At 44.4% G+C, this 16,508-nt stretch overlaps 1 long non-coding RNA gene across 1 annotated transcript; it reads right to left on the reverse strand.

Annotated features, from left to right (window-relative positions):
- Nucleotides 1-433: 433 nt before the first annotated feature.
- Nucleotides 434-14,136, reverse strand: LOC122455929. Its single transcript, XR_006274457.1, has 4 exons — nt 12,978-14,136; nt 3,571-3,785; nt 1,621-1,829; nt 434-720 (listed from the first exon to the last, which is right to left on the reverse strand). It is a non-coding gene; the product is annotated as an uncharacterized LOC122455929 (long non-coding RNA).
- Nucleotides 14,137-16,508: the final 2,372 nt, after the last annotated feature.

Consider the following 16,508-nt stretch of genomic DNA (forward strand, 5'->3'; position numbering starts at 1 on the left):
TGAAGCAGTGTGTGTGTTGTATCAACCAAAATCCTAAGTCCTATTATTGACTTTCCTGGCTGGGCCACAGAGTTAAATGTGCTCATTCTCCATGGAAAGTAAATATCCTCTTTACCAACTCCAGAAAAGGAGTCTGCACTATGTTCTGTACAAATACAGGGTCAGATTCAGCATCCCTTAATCAAGAAAAGCCCCTTTGACATTAATGGAGGTTTTGCCTAGGATTGGATTGTCAAGAAGTTCAGCAACAAAAATTCCAGCCTCGGTCTCCTGAGTTTTGATGTTTGATGATTGATGTATCTCGAATTTCCTGAATAGGTGATGTAGCAATACTTAAAAGCAAATGCCAGCTGAGACTGGGAAATGGGATTATATAATACCAGTAAAATAATTCAGTCATGGCCTACCAACAAATGATTTAATAGAAAGAAATCCCCTTTCCTCTCTCAATGCTTGGACTAGATCTACCCTACGCAATCATTCACCCTAGAGCTGGTCAAAAGAAGTAAATGTTTTCACGGATATATTTTGAAAATTTTAATGGTTATTCACAATCAAAAAACTGCAACCTGCTCAAATTCAGCCCAAGATGTAGCTCACCCTTGAGTATCTGCACTTTTCTTCTTCAATTCCTCTCAGATACTTAAAACATCTGTTCCAGAGTCTTATCCTGTACTCCTTCTCAAGAAGAATTCCACCAGAAGTCAGTCAGAGTGTTCCCTAAGTGAGAAATGAGGTGACAGGATGCCATTAGAATACCTGGTGTTAAATTTTATATTCCAACAAAATTTATTTTTCAGATGAAGAGTTCTAGACAATTTATGAGATGGGAACAATTTAGGAAAGAGTTCTGTGGCAAATACAATCAAATGTCTAATAAAATGGTTTATAAGCAGTGTTAACCTATGTTAATATTTAGCACTTGGATTGTGCTTCCTATTCAAGGACCTCAAAGAGTTTTATAGAGGTAAGCAGGTATGATTACCTCCCATTGCAAAGAAAAATTAGGTGACTTGCCCATGGTCATACAGCAAATCTGTGGCAAAGCCAATAACAGATCCCAGGCTAGTCTGCTTGACCATGCTGCCTACCTTCAGACTGTAATGTGGTGGTTAATCCTCCTCAAAATTGAAACAGAGAGCTGCCTTTCTAACAATGTGGGCAGAGTTCTCTGATTAAGAATATTTGATATAGAAGAATAGTCATTTTATACTCAGTGCCAATAAAAGAATAAATGAGCCAACAATTATTCTGCAGTTCCTTGCAACTGCAGAAAATGATATACACATTTAACCCAGGAACTTAACAGAAATATGCTTTAAGTAGGCAATTTTTTCATAAGATTAGATTTAAATAAGGGGGACCATTCTCAAGAGAGAGCTAGTCTGGAATTAAAGTGATATGGTTTATCTAGTTTGCCCTAGAAGCTAAGGGACGGGGGGAAACATGCTATCTAATTCAAAGTTTAATTTACACGGTTGCATTATTTTGGTATGGAGTGTGTTAATGAGCTCATTCGGAGGAGGATTTAGAAAAGTGTGTGCTGTCTAGAAAACGGTGATGATCCTGTTTTAGTCAGCAACTGTCAAGATGGCAGAGACACAAAACTGCTTTGCAAACCTCGAACATGATGATTTCCACATGTGCTGGAAGTCTGAGCGCCGCAGAGCTGCAGTGGGTTCAGAAAGAAGCACTTTGGTTTGCTCCAGCAATGAGAAGTGGTTGGCTTCAACGCTCCAGAGCTCCAGGCTGTGTACTGAAGGCACAGAAGTAACAGCTGAGCAAAAATGTCACTTGCCATCTCCCAGGAAATTCTGATATTTCAATATCTGTGTTTTGTCCAAAATCAGAAAACAAAGTTAAGATATTGAAATATTTACAGAATGAAAAGTTAGAAAAATTTTTAATTCAGAAATGACAATATTTTGTTTTGCCATTTTTTATATAAACAGTTTGATAGTCCCAAATGGAAATGATCCATTCAGTTTGTTGACCTAAGGCAAAATGTTTCATTTTTAGTCAGATTAACATTAAACTATGGTGGTACATCGCCTTGTGGGAGATGTACTTTGGATTCCTGATGCCATTCTCCCCCATTCTCCCTACTGGATGGGCTCGCTGGCTTGACACCATCCCATTTGGTCAGAGGGAAGTGTGTTGCATCATGGAAGATGTAGTCCAGCCAGGGATCCTAGTTTATATGAGATAAATGGAAGCATCAGGGATTCAAACTACATCTCCCAAAGGCATTTCCCCATAGGAACCTGCATTTCAATGTAAAACTCGATGGTTGGCGTTTGTTCTTTAAAGCCCTAACTGGCTTAGGACCTGCCATCTGGGGAGATGTCTCTCTCGCACGCCCACGGCGGCGGCTTCACTAGGAAAACTGGTGTGTCTTTAGCCAGTGTTTGCTCTGCATGTCGATTCTGCTCAGAATTACTTTGCTAAGCGTGCAGTGGGGCTGTGGGCAGGTGAATAGAAGTTTCTAATGTAACGAAATGGCTAAATATAAAGTAGTCTGTGGTGCACAGTGAACTTCGTGGTTCTAGTCAACAGGGGTGGCATAGGGTGGGCCATGGCCAGGCCTCCTCCTGGGCTGAGCACGGCAGCCAGCTGTTTGTATCCTGTGAGTATCAGACTGAACACCCCTTTAGCCTGGTCATATCCAAGAGGAGGAAAGAAATCTCACTCCTTTCCCCCTCTATTCCTTTCCCTCTCCCTGGCCTGGCTTTTGTTGCCTCTGCATTAGAATTGGGGAGCTGCCTCCTCGCGACCCCCTGCTCTTGGTTCTGATGCCTGCTGCACCCCAGCCCAGAGCAGCCATCCCAGGGAAGCCAGGCGGTGCGGGGATGGCAGATGTGCCGTTTGACGAGCATTAGGAGCCGGGGGGAGATGGAGCATGCTCAGTTGCTCTGTGCAGGTGGTGCACGGGCGGCCTGGTCAGCACCAGGAGCTCTGAGAGCCTCAAGCAGTCTCAGCAAGGACAGACACTTCAGGAAGTTTAGCTGCTGAAACCCAAGACGTCTCTACTGAACTGTGCAAACTCCAGTTTTTCAAAGACTGATTACTTGGGCTGATTTAGGCAGATGTTCATGAGGATGACAAAAGCCATATCCCTGAAACAAAGGCTGTCCCCGGCCAGATGCCCAGTCTCTGCTCCAAAGCACAATGCGCATTAGAGCCATTCAAAGGAAAGGTCAGAGAATTTTTTAGCATAGACAAAAAAGTGTGTTTTCCCCTAACCTCATTCTCCAAACTGGCTGAGCTGCTTTGGCCCCCCAGCAATCTCTGGCAGACATCTGGCATAGAACACTTCAGCCCAGTCCAAGCCTTGCTAAGTTACAAACAACTGGAAACGGCGTCTTACAATGGGACGTGATAAGCAACCTTAATATAATAGACAGTGCTACCAAACCCCCCCCCCCACCATATAAATTCTTATACCACCGCTTACTACTGTAGTATATGAGCACCTGCAGGCAGGGCATTAAATGATGTGACTGAACTATGTCCTGAATTATGTGCGTGTTCTTTCACCCAAAGGACATGGCACCACGTCTGCAAACTCACCAAAATACTTTCCTCTGCCCATCAACATCACCTCTGTCTTGTTCGGGTTCAGTCAACTGTACTTCATGCATGAGCTGATCTCTTCCAAGCACGGGGCCATCTTGGTAGTAGTGGTGTGGACATATATGATGAAGAGTGGGTAAAGCTGTGTGCCATCTGCATATTGCTGCAGGAGTCGTTGTTGTCTGACCAGGGCACCCAGTGGCTGCGTATAGCTGTTCAACAGAACCAGTGGGAGAATTTATCTTAGACTCCTCAGGTGAGGGGTCTCATGATGGAGGTGCAGTTTCCCATCACGAGCCCTCCAGGAAGGACTCAAACCATTTTTAGCACATTCCCCGGGCCTTCTCCCCTGCCCCCTCTCTTGGTATATCATGGTCAACAGAGTTGAATGCTGCAGAGAGGCCCAAGAGGATGACAATGGAGGGCTGCTCTCTAACCACTGACAGAGGGAGATTTCTATCAGTGCCACTGAAGCTGATTCTGTCCCAGGTCCTGGCCTGAATCCAGCTTGTGCCAGGTCTAGAATATTAGCTTTCCGGAGATGACCTTATAGTTGGCCTTTGGTTAGCTTCTCTAGGAGGTTGCTTAAGGATGGGAGGTTTGACACTGGATGGGGGGTGGCAGTTCATGGGCTTGTGGGGTGGCTACCTGTTACTCCCAAACACCAAGGGAGGGAGATGCACAAATAGCTCGATTTTCCTCTCCGAGTTCATCTGACAAAATAGCCCCCAAGGACCATGAGCATATGTGACTCAGACACGGGTATCCACTCCAGGAATGCCCTAGAGAACACATGCTGAGCACCATCTTGCGCCTAATCTTTCCCGAAAGGGCTAACATTTGCACAGCCCTCCCGGCAGCCTGAAGTTTAAAGACCTTTTCAATACTGGGTTTATTTGTACAGCATTTCAAGGCCCTCTTGATGTAAACAAAGCATTGTACGAACAGCTGGCAAGCATGGACACTTATGAGCAAGCCTAAAGAGCAGGGCAATGTAAACAAACCACATGCAGAGGAGATATAGAATGCAAATGAGACTTTTACTCCGGCTGCATTACTGTAACCCACTGAGACAGCCAGGGAAGGAGGAGGCATGGTGGGTAATATTTTCATAGGCACCTAACGGGCCTTCTAGTCCTTTCCTCAATCTAAATGCTGCTGAGGATTTAACCGAGACGCTACAGTGATTGACAGACGGGCACCATTAGAGTTTTAAAGGCACCGGAGAAATCAGTTTTCTACATGTTAGTGTAGATAATAAGTTCAGAATCTGCAGCTGTTGGAGCATGTTGCCCAAATCCATTCTGGATGCACACACACATACACACACATACACACACACACACACACACACACACACACTCTCTCTCTCTCTCTTCAGAGATCAGAGCCCAATTACACCCTGTGTCAGGCTCATCCTGTAGCTCTTTCCATGCCACAGACTACGGGATGGCCAAGGAACATCCCTCAAGAGCAATCCCACTGAAAGCAGGTGAGGTTGAGAGTCTGTTCCTTTCTGGGCAGAAAAAAATGGCTTTTGTTGATTACGCACATGAACCTGGGCAGATGCAGGAGTTGGAAACGTGTGAGCAGCATAGTGCGGTACCCTGCGCATTTTGTATTCCTGTTTTATAGACTTGTCTGGAGGTGACTCGGAGCAGCAGTGGGGAGAGAAGAAACAGGACAGGGAGGAGATGGCTTTCTAGTTAAGACACGGGACCTGGACTTGAGATCTGTGTTTTCTGCCTGCCTCTACAATTAAAATGGGAAGTCACTGAAATAGAGTCAATAGAAAGCTGGCCCAGGACTGGGTGATCTGCCAGTGCTAGATTTCGATATGTTTCTGCTTGGAGAATATTGTCCGGTATTAGTTTGAGAGGACAAGTAAGTGTCACTCTCATGGCCCAGCTAGTAGGGGGGAGTAGCAATATCCATTAGCCTCCATAAGCGGGAGCTGCTGCTGGCCGAGCACCAGGGTAGGGCTGCTCCTGCACTGGATTGCAGTTGTGCAGTGAAGTCTAGCTCCACACAGCTATTTTGTCACCAGGCCTAGGATGGGTCCAGTTATGTAGGTTTGGTTCAAATGTTGGCTTATTAACCAGCACTCTCCAGAGCAGCGAATGCGGCTCTGCACATCCGTAAACTCCCCGATTCAGCAGCAGCATTTCATCAACCAGTTCAAGCAGGGCTGGGTTGGCTTAGGTGTTCAAAGCAATGAGGGCCGTTACTCTTCACTCTGTGCTCTTTGACGGCTGAACTTGGCGTGAACATGTAAACTGGCCTTTGCAGAATTGTTTTTAGTTGATGACGTGAAGCAATTGAACAAACCTGCAACTACAACACGGTACCTGAAGGTAAACTGGGGGGTTGCTAAGCAACTTGGGTCCAGGCAATGCTGTCTGCCTAATTAATCCCCTGGGTGTATCTTATTACAGAAGAACAAAACAGAAAAAGCCTTTGTCTAAATGATACACACAGAGGACATGATTCTGATCTGATTTGTACTGGTGTAAACTACAGAAATTGCTGGAGTCTCACGTCAATTTACTCGGGTGTATTTGTGGAGATGCAACATCTAACGTTTTCAGCTGTAACTATTAAGACTGTAAGTTTAGATCCCTCTTAAGCCAATTAGTCTTTCGGAGCAAACGTGCTTTTTGGAAGTTCTGTCTCGCTATCCACGCACACAATATACCATGGGTTTCTTATGGAGACCCTAACTTTCACAAAGACAAATTTTACACAACTTACTTCAAACGGACTCCCATTTGAATAGCATGTACTGTACTAGGAAAATGCTTTGATTTTCTCAAAGGAACATATTGAAAATTCTCAAATCCAACTGAATAAAATAAGTAGGCTTCTGACAAGGATCCCCCTAAGCATATCTCCATTAAAAAGCAATATACCATATGCATATTACCATGGCACTTGGAGAGCTGATACAGTTAATGATGTATAAGCAGTTTTATTCTAGACCGCTTGCATCAAGGAATTCTAACCGAGCCATTAAAGTTTGCTTTGGGCTAAAACTTGGTACAGAATTTCTAGCCACAGTTGATTATTCTGAATTAATTGTTGTATTAGAGATAGGGACATCAGTTTTTAGCGCTATCCATCTGGTAGCCTTTGTGAACACTAAGTTCAAAACAAACTTAAAGTGTACATTTGGTGAGCCAATAAACCAGAATGCTGCAGCTGAACCTGTTAGGCACTAATCCAAGCGAAGGGGTTATCTGCTCATTTTACTCTAAACTAAAAGCTGTTTTAAACTAGTAAGGATTCCAGAAGTGTCTTTGGAACAACTTTACCTTTTTGTTTTGTAGACCTTTCTCTGAAAAATGGTCAAATTTTTAAGTATTGATTGCCAGGTTAATGTGTATCTCTATTCGGAACTAATTTTAATTTGAAACATCAACTCAAATACAGAAGGACATGCAGAGACATTTTTTTCTGGTATTGAGAGTTTTGGATGTTTTACAACTCCAGCTAAAAATTGCATGTTCCTAGGTGCACTGCAGATTAGAGGGAGAAATAATCAGAAATACATCAGACTTTGGGGAGTTTGGATTACAACCTTAAATATTTAACTTTGACCTGTTTCCAATATTTGAGAAGGAAAGTCATCTCTTGTAGCCAAAGCCAGTCAGACACCTATGAATGTAACAGATGTAATGTCGACTGAAAGCTAGACAAAATATAAACATGGATACAATAAATGCTATCCAAAGGGTTTGGTAAATTTCAGCATATTGTACTTTTCTATGGATGAGAAAATGCAGAAATTCATTTGTCTGTTATAGTTGCACAGAAATAATGTATTTTCTGAGGTCTGCTGACAGTTATTCATCACACTTAGCAATACAGAATGGATTAGTAACGAAAGAAGGAAAATCATTTGAAAAGGCAGGACAAATTGTCTGCCAACATACAATGGGCCATTAGTCCTTCCTGCACCTGAATTTCACTTATGAGAAAGACATGGCCTAGCAGCAAACCATGTCCACAGATGTTAAATCTGCAGGGAGAAGGGGATGATTATAAAGAAAATTAAGGCTTTTCTCCAGAGACTATCTGAGAGAGAGTGAACTGAAGAGACTGGGAGAACATGGCCCTGGTACTGAAAATAAAATCAGTCATCACTAAACTCTGCCACAATGAAGCATGCCAGTTGCCAGCCACAAATTGTCAGGACCAACTTTGAACCTGCTGAAGTTAAGATGAAGCCTTGACACTAGGTCAGAATATTTTTGATGAAATTTCATTGGGTCGAAGTTGAAACATTTCACAGACTCTCCTTCCATCCTTACCCAAAGAAAGCAAACAGCTGCCAACAAGCATCAATGGCCAATTTCCATGTCTGAACCAAGTCAGAACCCCCAAACGGCCACTTGTCAAACTCCCCTGCAAGCCGCCCGAATTCAGCCCCAACCAGCCTTTGCTAGCCAAAAAGAAAGAGACCTGGCGGGGGAGGGAATATCTGTTACTGGACCAACTTCTGGTGATGAGAGAGACAATCTTTCGATCTTCCAACACTGCACAGCGAAAACTAAGGCAGCCATAATCATACAGCACAAATGGCCACAATCCAATAGAGCCACCAGCCACACTAAGGTACACATACAGCCAGCCTGCCAAACTACTGCACGCTGCCTGAGTTACCTCCACCCAGCCAGGAGCAGCCCATCAGCAGGGACTGCTTTCCACCTACAAACCATGGGAAAGCCATAAGATGCCCTGCCCTTCCAAAAGCCACTGTCGTTAAGCCACAAGCTGCCTATCAATAACGTCAACTAAGGCCACGCTACAACCTAATTCCAACAAGATCCAAGCTAAACTAACCCACAGACAGCAGCATCAGTCCGAAATCACCTCACCCATTACAACAGTCTCCCCATGTTGGCCTGGATGCAGCACTCCTCTTGATGGCCCGCTTGTTACCTTCAGTATATTCACCCCAGAATTCATGTAATTTTAGCTTTTGTTGTCGCCCTTTGGCCAGAGGTAAGGTGACCAGATGTCCCAATTTTGTAGGGGCAGTCCCAATTTTTGCGTCTTTTTCTTATATAGTCTCCTATTACCCCCCACCCCTTGTCCCGATTTTTCTCACTTGCTGTCTGATCACCCTAGCCAGAGGTGGGATTTTTCTCTCCAAAGAAGAACTTCTAAAACACAGGTTAATGTGGTGGGGCAGGACTAGTGCATCCCTCTGGAGTACATGGATTAGACTCAGTGTCTCAGGTATGGGCTGTGAGGACAGCAAGTCGATGTTTTATCATCAATTTTTTTTTGACAAAATACAGCTGTTTGACTAACCAGGCATTTTCTTGTGCAAATATTCACATTTGTCAAAGTTTTTCTGGTTTTTATCCACAATCTGAACGTTCTTTGGTTCTCAGTGACACAAAGAGGGCCTTTGGTTTCAATTTAAGAAGTGCCTGGTTTCTATGAGTGGAAGGTAGCTCTGTTGGGGAAATGGGCAGGAGTTGGCTCTGACAGTTGAGTGGATGAAGTCAAAAGCAAAAGTAATTATATCTACAGTGTGTTTCATAAACATTATGGGCCAGAGCCTCAGGTAGTGCAAGTTGGAGTCACTCCAGTGACCTCAGGGGCCAATTAAGATGAGGTGCGGGTCTGGCCTCCGTGACTGAATCCTGAGAGGGGCTGAAATTCCCATTGAATGGGGCCCAGAATGCAGAAGAAATTGGCCTCCATCTTCTTTGTATGGCTGATGTAAATGTAGACCAACAGCTATGATTTTGCATTCAGATGGCTAAAGCAGATAATTGTGTCTGGAGTGCAGAGCATATTGCTGTGATGCCTACTTCATATTTGTGAACTGGGCATTGAGTTGTTATATGGTCCATGGTCTGTTCGGGTGACCACATTCACAAACTGGAAAGTCTTTAATTTTTCATTTGTGCAGCAAGTATCCACATCTGCCATGGTGTGTGCAGATACGAGTTAGGGTTGCACATGAGCTGTGTGGGAGGTTGAAGCCAGGGATCTTTGGTGTGGGGTCTTTCATGAGGTGTGTGTTTGTGACTTCTTGTGAACTATACTTGGCTTTCCAAGATTCATCAGGGTCAGTTTCACCCTGATGAATCTGGCAATATCCAGACTGCAGTGATTGGTGGTCCCCATGCATGCCTATTGGAATGCGCTGGGATTTCCATGAAGTCATTGGGAGTTGGTTTCTTACCAACCTTATTGATTTCAGAGCAAACCCATGCTTGGTTTGATCTCACCTTCCTACAGCCCTGAGTTACCTTCCTATCCTGCTCATATGTCTCACACAATGACTTGCATTGACATCACCTGATCTGAATTAAAGTAAATGAGAACATGAGCAAGATTTGGCCCTCCCAGGAAGATGGAACCGTGTATTCAACTGGTGATTTAATACAGCGGGAACGCAGAGCACGCTTTAAGCGTCCACATCCCTGTGGGAACAGAGGAGGCACCACCTGCTTTTGTCTGGTTGCTTTTGTGTTGAATTACATACACTGGTTTGTGCTGAAATGCTCCAGGCATAGCTGCAGAACAAAATGAAGCGTCATTTGGGGCTAGTGCTGCAGAATGTCCCAAGATTAACTTCAGATTGAAAAGGTGCAAATAGGTGGAGCAGACGCCTGAGACGGCAGCAAGCTCTGAATTCTTCAGCATTTCAATAATCCAGAGCCCATGAGCTTCTCAGAGATCACGTGATGTAGCTGTGCTAATGTGACGCAGCAGCAATATGTAGTGTCCCATATCTTTGAACAAAAATAGTTCTCATCTGGGTGTCCTCTCTCATGCGCCCCCTTCTCCCAGACGGGAAAGCCTCCACTCCCAAAGGTGCCTGCTAATTCATCCCATGGGGCATGGCTAATCCCCCTGTGGATCCACAGGAGGTGAGGAGCATCCGAGAAGGTCCTTTGGCTTCTCTGCTACCACCTGGGTTCCGAGTTCCCTGCCAGCATACAGAGAGCCTGGCTCCTGCAGGATCTGTGTTTCCAAGGGGTCTCCCTGCCACGGCTGCCCCTGCAAGTCCCCCCTGCCCCAAGAGGATTTGCACTGTAGGTCGTGTTAACTTCGTTTTGTTTCCCACGTTAGCCTGGGATGGAGAGACCACAGAAGAGCCCACACAGTTCCCCCTTTCCACAAGTCTCCAGCTTTGTAGAGAGAAAACAGCATGGAGGGATTAGTTCGAGTCTAGGGGAAGAACACGATGCAGAGGAGAACTGTTCAATTCTGCAGACACCCCTATACAGGTTAATCTGAGAGGGCACACTGTGCCAGCCAGATTCCTGCTTTCCCTGTTATCTTGCTCTGCTCTGCACATAATTCCCTTTGATCAGCCACTAGAAGGGATTTAACATTACTGAGTCAGTTACTTGGGACAATGCTTTTGTTTCATGTCATTGAAGGATGCCAGTTTCCCTTAATGCTCATCTAGGTTACCTCCATCTCCTTTGTGCTAGTGAGGGGGTAAGTGCTGAGGGATGCATCCTCTGATCACTAGAGTACAAGAGTTTGGTAATAATGGGTCATCTTCATGTTGCACTGAGTCTGAAAGATCCCAAAGCACAGTGCAAACCCATAAGGATCACTTCCTCAACCCTAGAATGCAGCCATCCAGGTGGCGGACAAGAGCACAGTCTAACAAGCTGTTGGCGCAGTTCTCCGTTGCCTGGCACCTTGTATAATCATTCACACCTGTGCAGTGGCACCACTTTGCGGTGGTGCACATGACTATGCAAGGCAGGGGAAAATCAGGCCCTGGAAAGCTACATAAGCAAAGCCATGAGATCTTTGCTGATCACAAGTGGCCAGACTCTCATCAAAACCCACCAGCAGCTCAGCACCTTCGAATACCACGGGACATTGATTCAGGGGAACTCAGCTACCTGCTGGCTCGTATGGACAGGACCCCATGTCCTGCGGCACACTGGTGTTCCATCCAAGCGTGCACCTCTCGGAGCAAACAGGAGAGCAGTAATGTGCAATGGCTCCCGTAGGGTCCAAGCAAATCTCTGTTTAGAAGCTAAGAACTTCTTGTTGAAGATTGTAAAAGATTTTTGTTTGTTAAAAGCCTGATATAAAAATCCCCCTTCCTGGGTTAAATAGCTCACCCTGCGGTAGCTTCAAACCTCTGGATTGATTTCTTGTTGTGGTGTGAAATGGGAAACATATCAAAAGAGAGAGCAAAAAAATGTCTCTTAAATTTGGCTTTTTAGCTGTATCAGTGTTTGCTGAAAAATAACCCAGAATTTCTGGGCAAATGTCGATGAGTTGATAGTTTCAATGAACTTTGCTGTTATATAAGTAAAGTGTGCTGAGCCCCTGTTGCAGTCTTCCATGATTTCACCACTTTGCAATGCAGCCCGTATGATAACACACACATTTGTTAAATCACTTGGTAGAGAGGAGCGGTATAAGATATAGGTAACGCTATGCATATCCTGCCTTCCAGCTGTCTCTTGCTAAGCACAACATGTAGAAAAATTTAGCCAACTGCTGTAAAAAGCTGAAATCTTGCAATTTTCAAGGGTAGGGAGTGGCTATTTATTTATTTATAGAACTAAAATGAATTAGCAAATTAAGCAAGGACATTAGCATAGCTAACTGCTTTTTAGTTCTTTTGCATGTTCTAGGTTTAAAGATTACTTTCTCAATTGTTGCAAAATGCACCCAGCAATTTCTGGGAGTGCTGTGTAGAAATACATATCAAGCATTTCCATTTCCATAGTTTTGTAAACATTGTGAACCCAAGTCAGCACATCTGAATCAAAGAGATTTCACAGTGACAGATCGATATGCAGGAACATGTTTGTTTAAATATGGTTTTAAAAAACCACAAAAATGGGACCCAGTCCTTGAAGTCCTTACACAGACAATACTCACAGATTGCCAGATTGGGCCTATCATCAGGTTTTAAAAAATGAGTTTCTCTGCAAATGTATTACTCAAAAGTGCAAGTGCCAGTGGAAAAATCAGCATTTGTCAGGGTTTTTACATGACTCAGAAGGTATGCAGACCAGTGAGCAGTTAAAAACATGCTTAGGCTAAATAGTCCGTTCTTTATGTTTCCTTTGCACATCTCTGTGCTCATGCATCTGATTATGTGTTCCTGAATCTGCTGCCAAAAGAATATAAACTCCTGGTGCCACTATGCTTGCTTCTACCACAGGTTTGCACTGGGGCATATCGCTTAGTAGTAATAAAATATCACTCTACAAAAAAGTTGTTGTGGAGCAGCACAAGTTACTACACACGTAACACACATGGCTCAAACCCACACAGGCAAAGCAGTGAAAAGTTAAGGCACCTAACAGCACACTCCTCCCACTATGAGCACACACCTTGCCATTAGCCCAGCTGCTACAGACGCAACTTTCACTCCGCTCCCCACCTCCACACACCTCATTTCCAAACAACCCTCTACTAACCCCTCTGAGCAGTAGGTGTGTGGTGCTGGGAAGGGACTGTTCAGTAAAGCGGGCTGACGGAAGGCAGAGTTGACGCTGCAGTGTGTGGTCTTGGAGGAACAGAAGATCACATGATTCCAGATGTTATCCCCCTTGTGCAGAAATGCAGTGATTTGTCCAAGGTTGTATCATACCTCAGTGGTAGAAGTGCAGGGACCACATTCAGTGCCGGTGCAATCTACCACAGCTCCATTGACACAAAGGAGCTGCTCCAGCTTCCACTCGCAATGGAATGCCCACCATCTTCTGGTACCTGGCACAAAGAGATGTTGCCTCCTGCATTTGCTGTGTATTTTTAAAAAGTTCGTCCTTCATCACCCCTTATCTTGGGGTAAAAGCCTGTATACTAGCATGGGCTGGGAGCTTCCAGGTAGCACTGGCTATCTGTGACAAAGGCACGAGCAAAGAACAAATTGATGCGGATGCTAGCAACGCAGCCACTCAAAGGGAATAGCACCTGGAGACATTGGTGTCATGTGGAATGAAGATTATAAATGGTTGAAGAAAGTTTGGGACCAGATTTAGTGCAAATCAAAGGATGTGAATAAATGTTGGGTGGCCTCATTCTTGTCAGAACATCAGTTTAGAATAAAGAGAGCAGGTTATAAAAACTATATCAACTTTTATTTCCAAAAAAGGACTTTGTGATGAAACAGCAAATTTTCATAACAAAATGAATGTTTTTGTTTAATTTTTTTGGCTTTGAATTGAAAAATCTGAACACTGACAATTTTTCAGTTTTCAACACCCAGGAACGACTTTTGGAGTTCTGCTTTTTTTTAATGAAAACCAAAAAATCCCATGAAAAAAATGTGACAAAACCAAAACCTTCTTGTTTTCTTTTAATGTTTTCATAGAAAATAGAACACATTTTCAACTGCAAGGGTGTTTGTGTCTGGGTGCTGCATGATTCCAGTCGAGTGGAGACACCATGCCAGAGGGTGGTATAAATAAAGTCAAAGGTATGATTTGCTTTTGCAGGTACTTTTTAACTTACTGTAAACCGATAGGAGGTCTGGGGATGTGGGCGTGGAATGATATCAGCCAATCACAACACAGCTCAGGGCTCACACCCTATTGCAGTAGCCCGCACAGGTCCATCGTCTGAAAGCATGAATGGCGAATTTAACAGTTCCATATTCTTATTGTGCCCCACCCACCTGGTGAGAGATTTTTCTTCTAGGCATTTAATAGCCGGCTCATACATTTGACAAAGCATAGAGCAGGCAGCAAACAGCTGAGATAACAGAGAATTCCAGCCCATGCCGCAAGACATCTGAAGTCCTCAGCAGGCAACATGAGCAGGAAATCATTCAATTATACATTAGGTAAGTAGCAAGATACACTAAAGGCTTCTGGTTTGTTGGAATGAATTTTGAGCTCTTGGGATTCTACTGAGCTCTTCTACACTTGGGTCTAGCGTGGAGTCCCAAAGAGGAAGCAGGATGTTGCTGTCATAAGCAGAATGGATGAGTCTCCCCCAGATGCTTCACCTGCATCTGTTGGCATTTTGTGACGCTGTCAGCACAGGATTCCATGGCAGAGCGTGATTGCAGCAGCCCGGTCAGGAGCCAGGCAAACTAGCCAAACATCGGAACATTTATGTTATCAAAGGCTCTAGGGTTTAGAAAAGTACGTCATCTTGAATTAATTGAAAGTGGCTCCAGAATGAAAGACACTTCAAAGAGCCATCTCTCCAGCCTCCGGGAGACGCAGGAAATCCTCCAAGTCCTAAATAAAAACCACATGCTGGTGAGCTGCTTGGAAACCAGGAGTGGGCTCAGCACTTTATCTGTGCCCTGCCTCTTACCTCATTTCTGCAGCTGACTTTTAAAGATAAGGAAGGAAAGCCTCACTGCTTGGAACTGAAACTTTGCCTTGCCCCAGCTGGCCCTGCAGAGGCAGCCACACAAGCCTTCCCTCGCGTGTGGTGTGTTAGCAAGTGGCAGCTGTTCTCCTTTGGGGCTTGTTATTTGCCTTTGTTCCAGGGCAGGAAGTGGGGTTTAGACAGCCCCAAAGGGCTGCTGTGATGAGGGAACAAGGAGCGTTTCATATTAGAACAAAAAAAGAAGTCAAGTGACACAAAATATAAACCTGGCTCCAGGGTGGAAGGAAGAGCTGACGATGAGCCAATTAATGGAGAAAAATATGCTCAGGGTCCATCCCTGTCTCCGGGGCCCTGGGGAGAGAAATGACAGCTGTAGCCACATCCCGTAGAGAACAGCAGTGCCGGCCTGAATTCTTTACAGCTCACCTGGCTGCAGGCTGGGCATGGGGCGGTGTTGGTTTCCTGTCCTGGAGGGATCAGTCTTTCAAAAGCTGGTGCTGTCACTTTGGTGGGTGACACATTGTGAAAAACTAATTACGGGTGGGCGGAATGGATTCCTTCCACATGTCTGAGGGTAGGTAATGTGCCCTGGCTTCTGTTGTGCTCCTGTTTGGTCTAAAACTCTGAACTTCTGGTGTTTCCAGGTGGGAAAAAAGAAAGCGAGGCATGGCCAGAAAGGGTTAAACATCCTGTAGAATAAATGACTCATATGCAACCCTTAAAGACCTGTGGGGAGATCATGTTTGTGTGTTTGCATATTTACATGTATGGGGTAGTGGTCAACAATGTAATCAGCAGTCCCTGTCTATGCTATATTCTGATAATTCAGAGATCAAAAGAACATCCTAGCATTTAAATGAATTGTAAACATGGGATATCTCAGTATTCATCTCTTTGAAATGTATTGCGAATGGTGGAGTAACAGGCGATTGTCTTATGTTAATTCATATACCTAAGTACCCTCGATAGACTGCCTGATGAATAGATTGCCTTATGTTAATCTGTGTGAATAATTAACAAGACGCTTAGGAAATGAGGGCCTGTTGTTCCCCAAGGGACTCCAACTGGTCAAAGAAGACATGAAATTGTTTAAAAGAACAGGATCAGGAACCAAGGATATCTCAGATCTGCTTGATGCTTCAGTGCAGGGGAAGCTTAAACCGCAAGATTGGGATCACAGTGCTGACTGGTCCGCCCTGAATGTGATATTGGACATTGGACTATCACCTGTGAACTAAATCCTAAAATAAAAGGCCCTTGAAGAATTGCACTCACAGAGGGGGTTGATATCCTGCATTTACAATGCATTTAAAGTAATACGGCAAAACACAACATGCTCAAAAAGTTCTTGGAATGTACTGGGGCCAACTTTTTGTTTCAGAAGGTGGAGGAGGAACCCGGGGGACACCCATGTTAGACTGGATTCTGACTAACTGGGACGAATTGCCTGCAAATCCAAAGGTTGAAGACAATTTTGTGGAAAGTGATTATGGAAATGACAGATTTCAGGATCCTAAGGCATGGAAAGAGTGAGAGCAGCAGAACAAAGACAATGGACTTAAAAGAACAACTCACCAGATGTTACCAAACTAAGCGAACTGGCAGGTAAAGTCCCCTGGGAAGAAAATCTAAGGGAA

The sequence above is a fragment of the Dermochelys coriacea genome, chromosome 9 (assembly GCF_009764565.3).
Source record: "Dermochelys coriacea isolate rDerCor1 chromosome 9, rDerCor1.pri.v4, whole genome shotgun sequence".
Taxonomy (NCBI): Eukaryota; Metazoa; Chordata; order Testudines; family Dermochelyidae; genus Dermochelys; species Dermochelys coriacea.